The 14821-nt window shown below is 48.5% G+C and overlaps 1 protein-coding gene across 3 annotated transcripts in view; it reads right to left on the reverse strand.

Annotated features, from left to right (window-relative positions):
* The window catches only part of LOC147024758 (glutamate receptor 4-like), a 584244-nt gene that overhangs the window by 427087 nt on the left and 142336 nt on the right, over positions 1-14821 (reverse strand). The gene's annotated exons all lie outside the window — the stretch shown is intronic.

Genomic DNA, 14821 nt, shown 5'->3' on the forward strand with positions numbered 1-14821 from the left:
TTAAGGAAAAATCTATCAACCTGTGTGAATAGATGAGTGATAAAGTATTATTTATAAGGCACAAACAAGTTGAAATACAACAATTGATTTTGTCTTTTATAGATAGAATGTAATGTGCGTGGAGATAAACAAAACAGGATTGGGTGTAGGCGATGAGGGGGAGAGGAGGAACAGATTAAAAAAAATAATAATAATAAAAAAAACAGGCTTGGGGAAATCTGAATTTTTTTTTTTAAGCTAATGCAACACTCTGAGACAAATAGAAATCCAAAGCAATGACAACAATTGCAACAGCGACCAAAATTAAGGGCCAGTGGCCTTCAATCTCTGTTTTTCGATAATACTCTGCCAAAGAGGAAAAGGCATAATGGTGTAATGATAGGTAAGATCGCCAACATGTTGGCTGCTTCTTTCTGATGCTTGAAGCTCGTTTGTGGTGGCCGTGTGGCTACAATGCTCATGGTGAAGATGATGACGAGACAAACATGGTGTTTCGCGGACCTGAGGGAGAAGGGGTGGGGGAGGGACGACAAGGTGCAAAAACCCTTCCCCATTGCATTGGCAGCAAGGTGGGAAGCAGCATCACCTTGGGGCATCAAAAAACTACCATCAAACCAATTTAGACACACCCCCAATGGTGTGTCCAATTTGGGCTATTTAGATACACTCCCCCCACCACCCCCAATGGTTTTTTTTGTCAAGTCAGGCCAGTCTCTTTGCGAAGACCCAAGGTATCCTTTTGGGGGCCCTTGAGGTGCTGAATGAGGAGTCGGAGCCGCTGGGATTACGGGTTTCCTGGGTCAAAACTAAGATCCAGGCTTTTAATGACATCATGGATGCTGCCATCTTGTCTGTGCCTGTTTGTCGTGAGGATGTTGAGGTCACGGAGAGATTCACTTATCATGGCAGTGATGTCCATGTCTCCGCTGGCTGTGAGCCAGAGGTTAACAGACGTCTGGGTCAGGCCTGGGGAATCATGGATTCACTAGATCTTGGGGTGTGGAGTTGCCGGTACCTGTGCAGGAGGACGAAAGTCCAAGTCTTCAGTCTTTGGTGCTCCTAGTCTTGCTCTACAGATGTGAGACTTGGACTCTGACCAGGGATCTGAGAAGGCGACTTAATTCCTTTGGTACCAGGTCTCTTCGAAGAATCCTTGGCTATCTCTGGTCGGACTTTGTGTTTAACGAGCGGTTGCTGTGAGAGAGAGAGAGAGAGAGAGAGAGAGAGAGAGAGAGAGAGAGAGAGAGAGAGAGAGAGAGAGAGAGAGAGAGAGAGAGAGAGAGAGAGAGAGAGAGAGAGAGAGACTCAAATGAGATTTGTTACCTGCATAGTCCGTGAGCGTCAGCTGCTGCTTTATGGACATGTGGTTTGTTTCCCTGACACTGATCCTGCTCACCAGATTCTCCGTGAGGGAGCCTCATGAGTGGAGGAGGCCAATGGGCTGACAACATGCCTCATGGTTGCCGCAGGTTGATCAGCATCTCAAGGAGATAGGGATGGGCCAGGCACCTGCCTAGAGGATGGCCAGACGGAGACCCCTGGAGTACCGGCGGAAAGTGGACGCAACGACATGCTGCTCAGGCGCATGCTCTCATACCTGACCTGACCAATGGTGCAAACCAGGAGTGTCCCATTCAATCTCAAGCCTCACCATGTGTCTATCATTAACGCTATCCCCATTGTAGCAACTACTCCAACCTCTGACATTGTCCAATCACCCCAACGGACCCAAGACATTGTAACCTCCAGACAGCAATTTATTTATCTACCTCATGGCCTTTTACCTTACTTGACATTTGTCACCTCTCAACAGAACTTACTCTTACTGCGCTATCCACACAACTAGACAGCACTCTTGGCCTTCCGGAATATCAACATTGTGACCCAGCCTTGTCACATAATTTAACATTGCGTCCCCTTCCTGGTGGCACAATACTGTGCTTTCTGGCATCTTGGTGCCCAAGGCCAAGGGGAGGGCTGGGGAAGTCAATGGTAAGTTTCTCCCTACTATGTGCTCCTCCACCCGATTCCTCCTAACTCAAACTATATTTGCAGTGGCTCCCAGGTTCCTGCATCCCAAGGCTTCATCGGCTCCTGCTATCCAGGCTCTTGCATCCCGATGCTCAGTGTGTCTCTCCTATCACTTGTCACCAATCTGGGTCCCATAATGTTCCCTAAAACGTCTCACACTCCATACTTTTTTATCGAAAACGGTCAGAGCCCAGTCCATGACTCGAAGTAATTATGAGTCCTTCCAGCTATAACTCCTAATGTTGCACTGGTGCCCCCTCAGGCATCCCAATTTATTTTTGCAACGCCTAATGCTGCACCATAATTTAACCTCATCCATTGATTCCTCAAACTATACCCTTACAGGCATGAGAGAGAGCAAAACACTCATTTTATCCTCAACATCTTCCAGCATGCCTCAATTAGTTCCTGTCACCAACCCTTTCATTGCACTGCTCTTCGTCTTCCCTCACCGCCCACCCTCGGAGTTTGTCATCCTCCATTATCTTATGGATTATCTTTCATCCCAATCAGATGACATTTGTTTTTCATCATCACTACATTCAGATACATACTTTATCCACCTTATCAGGCTGGTGAAGGATCATGATCGTCGATCCTACTCTTCTTCTTCCTGGCTGTAATTTCACCATTTCGTGCTTTTGCTTCTTATCTGACTTGGTACTATTTTATTCTGTGTTCACCCTTCCTCCAGATTGGGCTCTGTTTTCTTTGAGCTCTGATTTTGCAACAGAATCATCATCCGACTCGCTGTCGCAATCTCTACCAGCCATATTCTCCACATCACTGCTTCTCGGTCTGTGTGTCTCTGTGTGTCTCTGCGTGTGTCTCTGCGTGTGTCTCTCTCTCTCTCGGCTATGTGAGTGCAGTGTCAATGGTCTGTGCCTTGTTCCTTGCCTTTTTGACATCCACCTTCATTTTATCTTACCTTTTTCCTCTTCACTTTTCTTCTGTCTGAACTGCATAGTTGCTAACATTGAGCGAGAGAGAGAAAAAGCGGTAGAAGTTAAAGGATCTGTGGTGCCATGGAGTCAAGCGACCGAGCAGGAGAGGGTTAGTCAGTGGTGTAGTTAGGGTTTGTGGTGCCCGGGACAAAAGATCAATCATAGCGCCCCACAAGCATTGGCCTAATCAGGAATTTCTATTGGGGTGCCATATGAAAGAGCTCTAAGCTTCGTGGATATCTAAGCATATGAAAGAGCTCTAAGCCCAGTGGGCTCAGCAAAAGAGCCATGAAAGCTGGTGAAAATAAGAATAGATTTGTATTTAGTTATGATCTCCTCGGTTGAGGAGGCCAATTAACTACAAAGAATCAGGAAAAATTCCCACGTTTCTGAACGCGCGCCATGTAAAGGTGAAACGAGCAGTTTAATAGGTCCTTCCAATGACATAGCATTGTAATTACAGAATAAACTAGAGGGGGAGCACTCAGTAGAGTGCAAAACCTCCGCCGCCAATACTGCTGGGTCACTTTACGTGAACCTGATATCCCATTCATTGTAGGTCAAAACGGATCAGACTCTACTGAACCACGATTGAATAAACTAAACTAGATCGACGCGCATGTAGAAATGCCTAAAAAATCCAATGGAAATTTTTTTGAAAAAAAGTTGCAAAATTTTCTAATTTTTTTTTTCTCCAATAATTTTTTTTTGGGGGTTGGAAATCACTTAAAACATGTAGAAATGCAAAAAAAAAAAATTCAAATCTTTTTTCAAAATGGCCACCATAGCGGCCATATTGGACTTTGGACCAAGTCCAAAATCTAATGGCATGATCCTTGGACCATACCTAATCCCTCCACCAAGTTTCGTCAAAATCCGTCCAGGAGTTTTTCTGTAATACTGTTCACAAACAAACAAACAAACAAGCAGTCATAGACTGGTACTTACGAAATCGTCAACTTGACCTCGTCTCATAAAAGCTGTCTCTCGAGAAGGTAGCGACGCAAACCAGAAGTTTCTACGATGATTCTGTACCAAACCATCAAAAATCGAATGTTTTGGATGTTTGACCTCACTGTGACCTTGACATTTGACCGATTTTGACCAAAATATAATCAGCACTAGCCACCACCCTCCTGAATCACGTGGTGTAATTTGACATTGGCAGCTTCTTCCGTTCTCGAGTTATCTGTTCCAAACCATCAAAAAATCGAATATTTGACCTCACTGTGACCTTGACCTTTGACCGATTTCGACCAAAATCTAATCAGCACTAGCCATCACCATCCTGAACCACGTGGTGTAATTTGACATTGGTAGCTTCTTCCGTTCTCGAGTTATTGTGCCTACAAACAAACAAACATACAAACAAACAAACAAGCAGTCATAGACTGGTACTTAAGAAATCGTCAACTTGACCTCTGACCTTGTCTAATAAAAGCTGTCTCGAGAGAAGGTAGCGACGCAAACCAGAAGTTTCTATGATGATTCTGCACCAAACCATCAAAAATCGAATGTTTTAGATGTTTAACCTCACTGTGACCTTGATCTTTGACCGATTTTGACCAAAATCTAATCAGTGCTAGCCATCACCCTCCTGAATCATGTGGTGCAATTTGACATTGGTAGCTTCTTCCGTTCTCGAGTTATCTGTACCAAACCATCAAAAGTCGAATATTTGACCTCACTGTGACCTTGACCTTTCACCGATTTCGTCCAAAATCTAATCAGCACGAGCCATCAGCCTCCTGAATCACGTGGTGTAATTTGACATTGGAAGCTTCTTCCGTTCTCGAGTTATCTGTACCAAACCATCAAAAATCGAATATTTGACCTCACCGTGACCTTGACCTTTGACCGATTTTGACCAAAATCTAATCAGCACAAGCCATCACCCTCCTGAATCACATGATGTAATTTGACATTGGTAGCTTCTTCCGTTCTCGAGTTATCCTGCCTACAAACAAACAAACAAACAAACAGAAACGGAAGTCATCAATATACTTACGAAATCTTTAGATTTCTTAAGTAACAAGCAGTCATAGACTGGTACTTACGAAATCGTCAACTTCACCTCTGACCTTGTCTAATAAAAGCTGTCTCTAGAGAAGGTAGCAACACAAACCAGAAGTTTCTACGATGATTCTGTACAAAACCATCAAAAATCGAATGTTTGACCTCACTGTGACCTTGACCTTTGACCGATTTTGACCAAAATCTAACCAGCACTAGCCATCAACCTCTTGAATCACGTGGTGTAATTAGACATTGGTAGCTTCTTCCGTTCTCGAGTTATCGTGCCTACAAACAAACACAATAACACACAAACACACAAACAAGCAGTCATAGACTGGTACTTACGAAATCGTCAACTTGACCTCTGACCTTGTCTAATAAAAGCTGTCTCTCTTGAGAAGGTAGCAACGCAAACCAGAAGTTTCTACGATGATTCTGTACAAAACCATCAAAAATCGAATGTTTGACCTCACTGTGACCTTGACCTTTGACCGATTTTGACCAAAATCTAACCAGCACTTGCCATCACCCTCCTGAATCACGTGATGTAATTTGACATTGGTAGCTTCTTCCGTTCTCGAGTTATCGTGCTTACAAACAAACAAACAAGCAGTCATAGACTGGTACTTACGAAATCGTCAACTTGACCTCTGACCTTGTCTAATAAAAGCTGTCTCTCGAGAAGGTAGTGACGCAAACCAGAAGTTTCTCCGATGATTCTGTATCAAACCATCAAAAATCGTAACGTCGACCTAAGCAAAAATCTCCATTTCTCCACGCAATTATATTATACCTTAATGTGACTCAACGACGTGTCTGCTCGAGCACGCTGCACCACGGGACGACCCGTGATGCGTCGAGTGAAATATTTTTTATACAATCTTAAAACGTCTCCAAAACATCCGATTTTTACCAGAATTTCGACAACCGAGTTTTAAGCGTCCTAAGCGATCACAAAAACCGAAGACAAAATTAAAATCAAAGTTAAAACGAACTCGTAACGTCGAGCGAAGCAAAAATACTCCATTTCTCCACATGAATTTACGGAATTATGTTTGACCTCACTGTGACCTTGACCTTTGACCGATTTTGACCAAAATCTAATCAGCGCTAGCCATCGCCGTCCTGAATCACACGGTGTAATTTGACATTGGTAGCTTCTTCCGTTCTCGAGTTATCGTGCCTACAAACAAACAAACAAACAAACAAGCAGTCATAGACTGGTACTTACGAAATCGTCAACTTGACCTCTGACCTTATCGAATAAAAGCTGTCTCTCGAGAAGGTAGCGACGCAAACCAGAAGTTTCTATGATGATTCTGTACCAAACCATTAAAAAAATCGAATGTTTTGGATGTTTGACCTCACTGTGACCTTGACCTTTGACCGATTTTGACCAAAATCTAATCAGCTCTAGCCATCACCCTCCTGAATCACATGGTGTAATTTGATATTGGCAGCTTCTACCGTTCTCGAGTTATCATTTTTTGGATGTTTGACCTCACTGTGACCTTGACCTTTGACCGATTTTGACCAAAATGTAATCAGCACTAGCCATCACGCTCCTGAATCACGTGGTGTAATTTGACATTGGCAGCTTCTTCCGTTCTCGAGTTATCGTGCCTACAAACAAACAAACAAACAAACAAACAAACAAACGGAAGGCATCAATATACTTACGAAATCTTTAGATTTCGTAAGTAACAAACACACAAACAAACACACAAACAAACTAGAGGGGGAACACTCGGTAGAGTGCAAAACCTCCGCCGCCAATAGTGCTGGGTCACTTAAGTGAACCTGATGTCCTATTCATTGTAGGTCAAAACGGATCAGACTCGACTGAACCACGATTGAATAAACTAAACTAGATCGACGCGCATGTAGAAATGCCAAAAAAATAAAATCGAAATTTTTTTGAAAAAAAAGTTGCAAAATTTGTTTTTTTTTCTCCAACATTTTTTTGGGGGTTGGAAATCACTTGAAACATGTAGAAATGCAAAAAATAAAAAAATTCAAATATTTTTCAAATAAAATCGAAATTTTTTTGAAAAAAAGTTGCAAAATTTTGTTTTTTTTTTCTCTAACAAATTTATTTATTTTTGGTTGGAAATCACTTAAAACATGTAGAAATGCAAAAACAAAAATTCAAATATTTTTTCAAAATGGCCGCCATAGCGGCCATATTGGACTTTGGACCAGGTCCAAAATCTAATGGCATGATCCTTGGACCACACCTAATCCCCCCACCAAGTTTCGTAGAAATCCGTGCAGCAGTTTTTCAGTAATACTGTTCACAAACAAACAGAGAGGGGTGAAAACAATAACCTCCGTCCATCTTCGATGGCGGAGGTTCACAAACAGAAATGGAACTGATCAATATACTTACGAAATCTTTAGATTTCGTAAGTAACAAACAAACAGGGGTGAAAACAGTAACCTCCGTCCATCTTCGATGGCGGAGGTTAACTAGAAGGGCACTCAGCAGAGCGCATACCTCCGCCCTGTAATGCCTGATCCACAAGAACATACCGGGTCCAATACATTTTTGAAATATCATGCTATAGAATCGTTTTTGGCCCTGTCTCTCAATGGTGGCGGAGTACTTTAAAAATTAAATAAATACCGTATCCAGATCCGGATTCGGATTTTCACCAAAATCGAATCAATTCGTCATGGTCACACACCCAACCTGTCCACCAAGTTTCATCCGAATCCGTCCACAATTTTTTGAGATAGCCTGTACACAAACAAACAAACAAACAAACAGAGAGGGGTGAAAAATACATAATCTGCTTCACCTTCAGTGGCAGAGGTAATAACAAAAACAACAACAACATTGTAACAAAGCATTTATTAATACTAATAATATTGTTACGGGGCTGGGTATCGGTGCGAGCACAACCGCAAGAGGGAGCAGTAGAGTCGGCTCCACCGAACACACCGGAATCGAGGTCGTGCCTCTTGGATAAGTCTGAAAGGCACGGGTCCCTTACTGGACCATGAATCACCAATAATTTGACCGCATGGGGTAGGGTCAATTGCCAAACATCAATATACTTAATTACCCACGCGGACAAAGCTACCAGGGAATTCACACCCTCAACAGACCTCGAGCGGAACGAGCCGTTACCCGAGCCCGAACCGTGTGTAACCCGAGCGGAGATTACCAAGGCCCGTCGGACCAAATGAACAATTTACGGCCTCGCTATTTCCAAATACACACCGTGCCAAGCCAATGAAAGAAACACAGAAACTAGCTGGAACATTTAACAAAAGGGATATTTATTTATAATGGGGCAGGGGAGCAATCAATAAGGCGGAGTTAACCGAATAATGAAGGAATAGCAATTTATGTACAAGCACATGCAGTTTTACTTAATAGACTGACACCACAAACGCACACACACACATACACCCAAAAAGAAACGGACCCGTCAGGTCTTTATTAGAGGCCTCCAGCTTGAGGCAAGGTGAGCTGGAGGTCAGAGCCGATTCTTGGACCTTTCCGCCTCGTGCGGTCTTCGACAATCCATTGTGGCAAGACTCGAACCCACCACACAATGCCGCTCCAAGCCCAGGCAGGCGATCCTCGCAGGTCAGGCTCGCAGGCACACAAGAGAAGACGCTCTGTTGGCGGGACCCTCAGAAGGCGATGACTGGCTTCAGAAGACCACCAGACGTCTGAAGACCGAAGACCAGAAGACAACTCTCAACAACTCTCTTCGAAGACCAGAAGACAACCACTCTTCGAAGACCAGAAGACAACCACTCTTCGAAGACCAGAAGACAACCACTCGACCTTTGGCCCACGTGCGCGTCTCTTATCCCACACTCACACTCCCTCATTGAGCAGAGAGGGAACGCTCTATGCCCATATTTGGAGCCAAGCCAGAACGCAATGCTTGTGCCCATATGTGGGGTGAAGCCAGAGCATAATGCTTGTGCCCATATGTGGGGCGAAGCCAGAGCATAATGCTTGTGCCCATATTTGGGGCGAAGCCCGAGCGCAACGCTTGTGCCCATATTTGGGGAAAGCCAGCACACCAACGTCCAGAGAAACCCCCGCCTAGCACACTGGACTCCGCCCACACACGTGCGTGTCAGCACGTACGCAATGTTGCCGGTGGATGATGGTGGAAGGAAGCGAGGGCAGGTGTCGTTGTTGTTGTTGGTAATTTAAATCCTAACTATCAAAATAACTCACAGTGCAGGTACAATTAATCACTCATTAAACATCGAACGGGACCCTAACGAGAAACACATACTTACCAATATAGCTGATCTCTAGGACCTGGCTGTTGTGTACAGTAAGCTTCCAAATTCGCAACAATATTAGCAACAATCATAATATTCGTACCATTTGGCAATAATAATAACGAACGTATAATCCCCACCCTGGTCTAAGCAGACCTGGGCTTGGTGAAAATTAAGCTAATACTGAAACAGTACAGCAGGCGGGTATGCTACAAGGCCGTTAGGCCTAAGTCACATTTGCTCTACGGCGAGGATACGGCGGCCGTACGCCCTCTGAATTGACAGAAACGTGCGGCGGCCGCAGAGTTTCTGAGGTGGCCTCAGGGTGGCCCTATGCCGTATGGCTATATTTTACAGGTCGTAAGGTCGCCGTGGAATTATAACGCGGAGTTATAACTTTTTTCATTTCTACGTTCGCCATAGCAATTCGACAAGCCGAAAAAAAAAACTGGTAAAAATATATAAATAAATAATTAACCCATTCGTTACCGTCCGTCTGGCCACACGTTTGCCTTAGGGTCTCCCTGCGGTCGCCTCGCGGGCACTTTTAGGCGACCTTGCGTCTGCCTAGAAAATTCTATTGCCACCGCAGGAACGCCCTAAGGTCACCGTGCGACATCAAATCAAAGATCGGGAGGCACCACCACGTTTTGGGTCTCCACAATTTATAAATACGCCGTGCGGCTCCCTGAAAAATAAAAACATATGTGACTGCTACATTGTGTGACCGTGGAAATATTGCGGCCGCCCTATAATTGCTAATAGCCGTAGATTTTGGAGACCCCACGACCGCCGTGGCAAATGTGACCGAGGCCTTAACAACAACTACATGAAACATGCAAGCAGCATGGTGTGGTATTTCTATGCCCTGGACTGCCTAGAGCATTTTTCTTCATTACAGAGCCCATGATCCGCCTGCGAAACACCGGGGATAACAGTTTTTTTAGCTGGGTCGGAATTCGAACCCAGGCTGGACAGCTTAGAGGGGATTGTACTACCTCGAGGGTATCCTTCCAATGCAACGCACTCGCTGAGGCCTCTCACCATGGTTACCTTTTTGTCCAGACCCTTGGATCGCCAGTTCCTTCTTCGCATTTTTCCGTCCCGTCTGACGTCATGGCGTTTCTCGTGTGAACACGCCGGCTGGGCTGAAGGAAACTCCACGAACGCACACACAATATTACAAAGAGGGTGAAATTATAGGAAAGTGGAGAGATGATTAGAGTGTACGAGGTGCAGCGGGCCGCAAGAAGCACGCGTGCCAGCATCAACTCCGCTTTATTGCGCGACCAGAAGTACACTCCTGCCACCCCTGGCGGGTGAGGCATGATATACGAAAACCCAATCACGTGACACAGCACACTCCTCCCCTCGTAAAATGACCCGTCACACGATGAACGGACTATCACAACATGACCATCTGAAACCCATCAACACTCATAATCCGCCAAATACCGCGGCCGCACCCTGACCCGCCTCGGACGGGCAGCGCCGCCAGACAGCCCAGGCTCAGACGCCTCCCGGCTCGGTCGAGGTGACACCCTTGCCGGACTCGCACTTTCCGCAACACCAGCCACCCCCGACCGACCAGCCTGCTCGACGTCCCCGGGTAGGACGGCATCAGGCGAAGACCCCCTTGGCATCGGCCCAACCAGCCCCGGCGATACAACGTCAGGTGCCGGCGATACTACCGGCGGGGATCCTGCATCGTTCGGCCCGGGAAGGTGTGGGGGGGGTGACGCTGAACAGCGATCATGCATTTGATCCACGTGCCGCTTCCACACATCCCCACCATCAGTCCGCACCATGTAATTCGCCGGCCCCAGCACCCCAGAGACCACCGCCGGCACCCATTTGGAACCGTGGAAATAACCGCGCACCATTACCCGCTGCCCCACCTCGAAGCTGCGCAGCCGCGTCGGACGCGACATTGCCCCACTTCCCGACCCTCCAGGTCGCAGCAAATCCAGCCTGGACCGCAAAGCCCGTCCATAGAGACGAATGGCAGGCGAATCACCCGTGACAGGATGAACTGCGTTCCTGTAATGGAGCAAAAAGACATCGACCACCGTCTGCACAGGTGCAACACCCCCCCTGCGCAAAGCCCGCTTCAACATCTTGACAAACGACTCAGCTTGGCCATTCGTCTCAGGATGATACGGTGCGGACCTTAGATGTCGAATACCATTCTGGCGCATAAACTCATCAAATACACCCGCGATGAACTGCGGACCATTATCAGAGACCAGGATCTCCGGCAACCCCTTATTAGCAAAGATCGTCCGCAGTTTCTCGACTGTAATGTTCGCTGATGTATGCTGCATTACTACAACCTCCGGCCATTTAGAGAATGCATCGATCACAATCAAAAACATTTTGCCATTAACCGGCCCCGCAAAATCTACATGGACCCTCTGCCAAGCTCGGTCTGGCACAGGCCAGAGACTCGAAGCTCGACGCGGGTTATCAACATCTGTCTGGCACGTGGCACAACGCTTAACCAACTGCTCAATGTCTTTGTCCAACCCCGGCCACCACAACAGGCTACGAGCAAGACTCTTGGTCTTCACGATGCCAAGGTGACTGACATGCAGTTCATCCAAACACCGCTGCCTGAACTTCGGTGGAATCACGGTACTCATTCCCCACATTACGCACCGTTGGACCAACGACAGCTCCGCTGCGCGTGACGTGAAAGGTTGAAATGCCGGTGGCGAAGGCAGATCGCTCCAATTCCCCGTAGAAATCGCCTGGACGACACGGGCGAGCACCGGATCACGAGCCGATTCCACCGCGACCTGCCTGGCCGTGACCGGCCCGCTTTGGACCTGGCCCAGCGCGAACACATCGACCCGGTCGGCCAACTCAGACGCAGCTGGACCCTCCGCACACGGCAAGCGTGAGAGCCCGTCGTAGTTAGCATGCTTCTCGGTGCTTCGGAACTGAATATCATAATCGTAAGCACCCAGAAACAGACACCACCGCTGTATTCGCGCGGCTGCTACCACCGGCACCCCGCGTTCGGGTCTCAGGATGAATTGAAGCGGTTTGTGATCCGTCTGCAAAGTGAAATTCCGCCCCAGCAGGTATTGATGAAACCTCCGCACACCCCAGACGAGGCTGAGAGCCTCGCGCTCGATCTGGGCATATCCCCGCTCTGCTGTGGACAGGGTCCGGGATGCAAAACAAACAGGCCGCTCGGAACCATCGTCCATCCTGTGGGAGAGCACCGCCCCGATGCCATATGCAGAGCTGTCGCATGCCAATAGGAGCGGACGCGCAGGCTCGTAGTGCACGAGGACCGTATCCTCTGTGAGCAGCCGCTTGACACAGTCGAACGACGCCTGGTGTGCAGGCCCCCAAGCCCAGCGCTCGTCCTTCTTGAGCAACTGCGTTAATGGCGCAAGTTGTGAGCTGAGCCCGCGCACGAACCTTTGGTAATACTGGGCCATACCAATGAACGAGCGCAGCTGCGTCTTGTCGCGAGGCGGCGGCATGTGCTGAATCGCCTCCACCTTCCGAGGACCTTTCAACAGCCCCTCCGGCATGATGATGTGCCCGAGGTATTCCAAGCGCTGCTTGAAGAACGCGCACTTGTCCCTGTTCAAGCGCAGGCCGCACGCTTCTAGCTTTGTCAGCACTTGGGCAATGTTCGCAAGATGCTCGTCCGACATTTTCCCCGCAATGAGCACATCGTCCAGGTAGGTCTGAGCGGGCAGGCCAATGCAAACCTGATCCATGGCTTTCTGCCACAAAGCTGGGGCTGAAGCAATCCCAAAACAGAGTCGGGTATATCGATAGAGTCCTTGACACGTGTTGTTTGTCAAAAGCTCGCTACTCCCGGGATCCATCGGCAGGTGAAAATATGCATCATGCAGGTCTAGCTTCGTGAAGTATTGACTCCCCGCCAATCGCACATATATCACATCGATTGACGGCAGTGGATATTGCTCCACGCTGAGCCCCGGGTTAACCGTGGATTTGAAGTCCCCGCACAATCGGACGTCTCCATTCCGTTTCAGCACCGTGACAACCGGGGTGGCCCAATCCGAGCACGACACCCGTTTGATCACTCCACAGGCCTCCAGCCTATCCAGTTCACCCTTGACCTTGTCCCGCAGGGCATACGGCACTGGACGCGGCTTACAAAACCGAGGAGCCACCCCCTCCTTCAAGAAGAGTTTTGCCTCCATGCCCTTGAGTTTCCCAAGGTCGTCGCTAAACAACCCTTGATGTCTTTGAAGAATCTCCTCCAACTGATCCTCCCACTGGCTCGGCACGGGTTGCACCAGGTGAACTGCGGCCCAGTCTAGCCTGATGCGGGCCAGCCAATCTCGGCCGAGGAGAGACGGCCCCCTCCCCCGCACGACATACACCCGAAGTGTGGCGACCTGGCCTTGGTACCGCACAGACACGTCTGCCATCCCGACTGGCGTTATCTTCTCGCGGGTGTACGTGAACAGCATGAGGTTTGACCTGATAAGCCTCAAGCCGTTGAGTTTACGCGTGGTCTGTTCGCCTATGAGCGATACCGCTGCTCCCGTATCGACCTGGAACGTGATCGGCGTTTCGTTCACTTCGACTTCCACCGTCATCGGGCGCGTCGTCGCCGGGCCAATTGAAAACAGGTCCATCAATGGCCGCCGGTTCCGCCCCGAGTCGCCTCACACATCGCCGTCCATGACCTTAATGGTGGCCGTCGCCCCACGGCACACACGCGCCAAATGACCCACCTTGTGACAATTCAAACACACGTTGCCTTTACACGGGCATGCACGGCACAGGTGTCGCCCTCCACATCCCAAGCATGTCCGCGGGGTCACCCCGCCGCACGCGCGGCCGCGCGGCGACGTCCGACCCGCATCGAAGGTTGTGCGCGCGTCCCGGGGTGCTCGCGACCCCGCGTGGCCGGTGATGGCTCGAACATCCCCGCGAGTCTGCTCGACTGCTGTAGCCGTGCTGACCGCCTCGTCGAATGTAATGGTTTCATCCTTCAGCCGTAAAACCGCTGAAACCATCTTCGCATCTTGTAAACCAGCAATAAAACAATCTCTGAGCCGAGCTGGCCGCTCCCCCGCCGTGAACTTGCATGCCACGGAAGAACGCTTAATCCGCGCCACAAAATCAGCGACGCGCTCCTCTGCCCCTTTCGAGAGGCGATCGAACTGGAATCGAGCGAGCTGTAATGACTTCTCCGGCGCCATGTGTGCTTTCATTTTCTCCACAATGTCCCGAAATGACAGCTCGTCATCCCGGGGCCTGTTCGGTGCCACCAAATCACCCAGTAGCCGATAATGCTCCGGCGAAAGCGAAGCGAGCAAGATCGACTTCTGCTTGCTCTCGTCGACCACATCGTTCGCGTGGAAATAGCATTCCAATTGCTCCGAAAACAATTCGAAGTCGTCCCCGTCGAAAACGGGCATAAGTCCGTATACAACCATCCTCGTCGCCAACTAGAGTGTACGAGGTGCAGCGGGCCGCAAGAAGCACACGGGCCACCATCTACTCCGCTTTGTTGCGCGACCAGAAGCACACTCCTGCCACCCCTGGCGGGCGAGGCATGATATACGAAA

Source organism: Eptatretus burgeri, chromosome 6, assembly GCF_056783735.1.
Source record: "Eptatretus burgeri isolate ZD-2024b chromosome 6, Ebu_testis_v1, whole genome shotgun sequence".
NCBI classification, from domain to species: domain Eukaryota; kingdom Metazoa; phylum Chordata; class Myxini; order Myxiniformes; family Myxinidae; genus Eptatretus; species Eptatretus burgeri.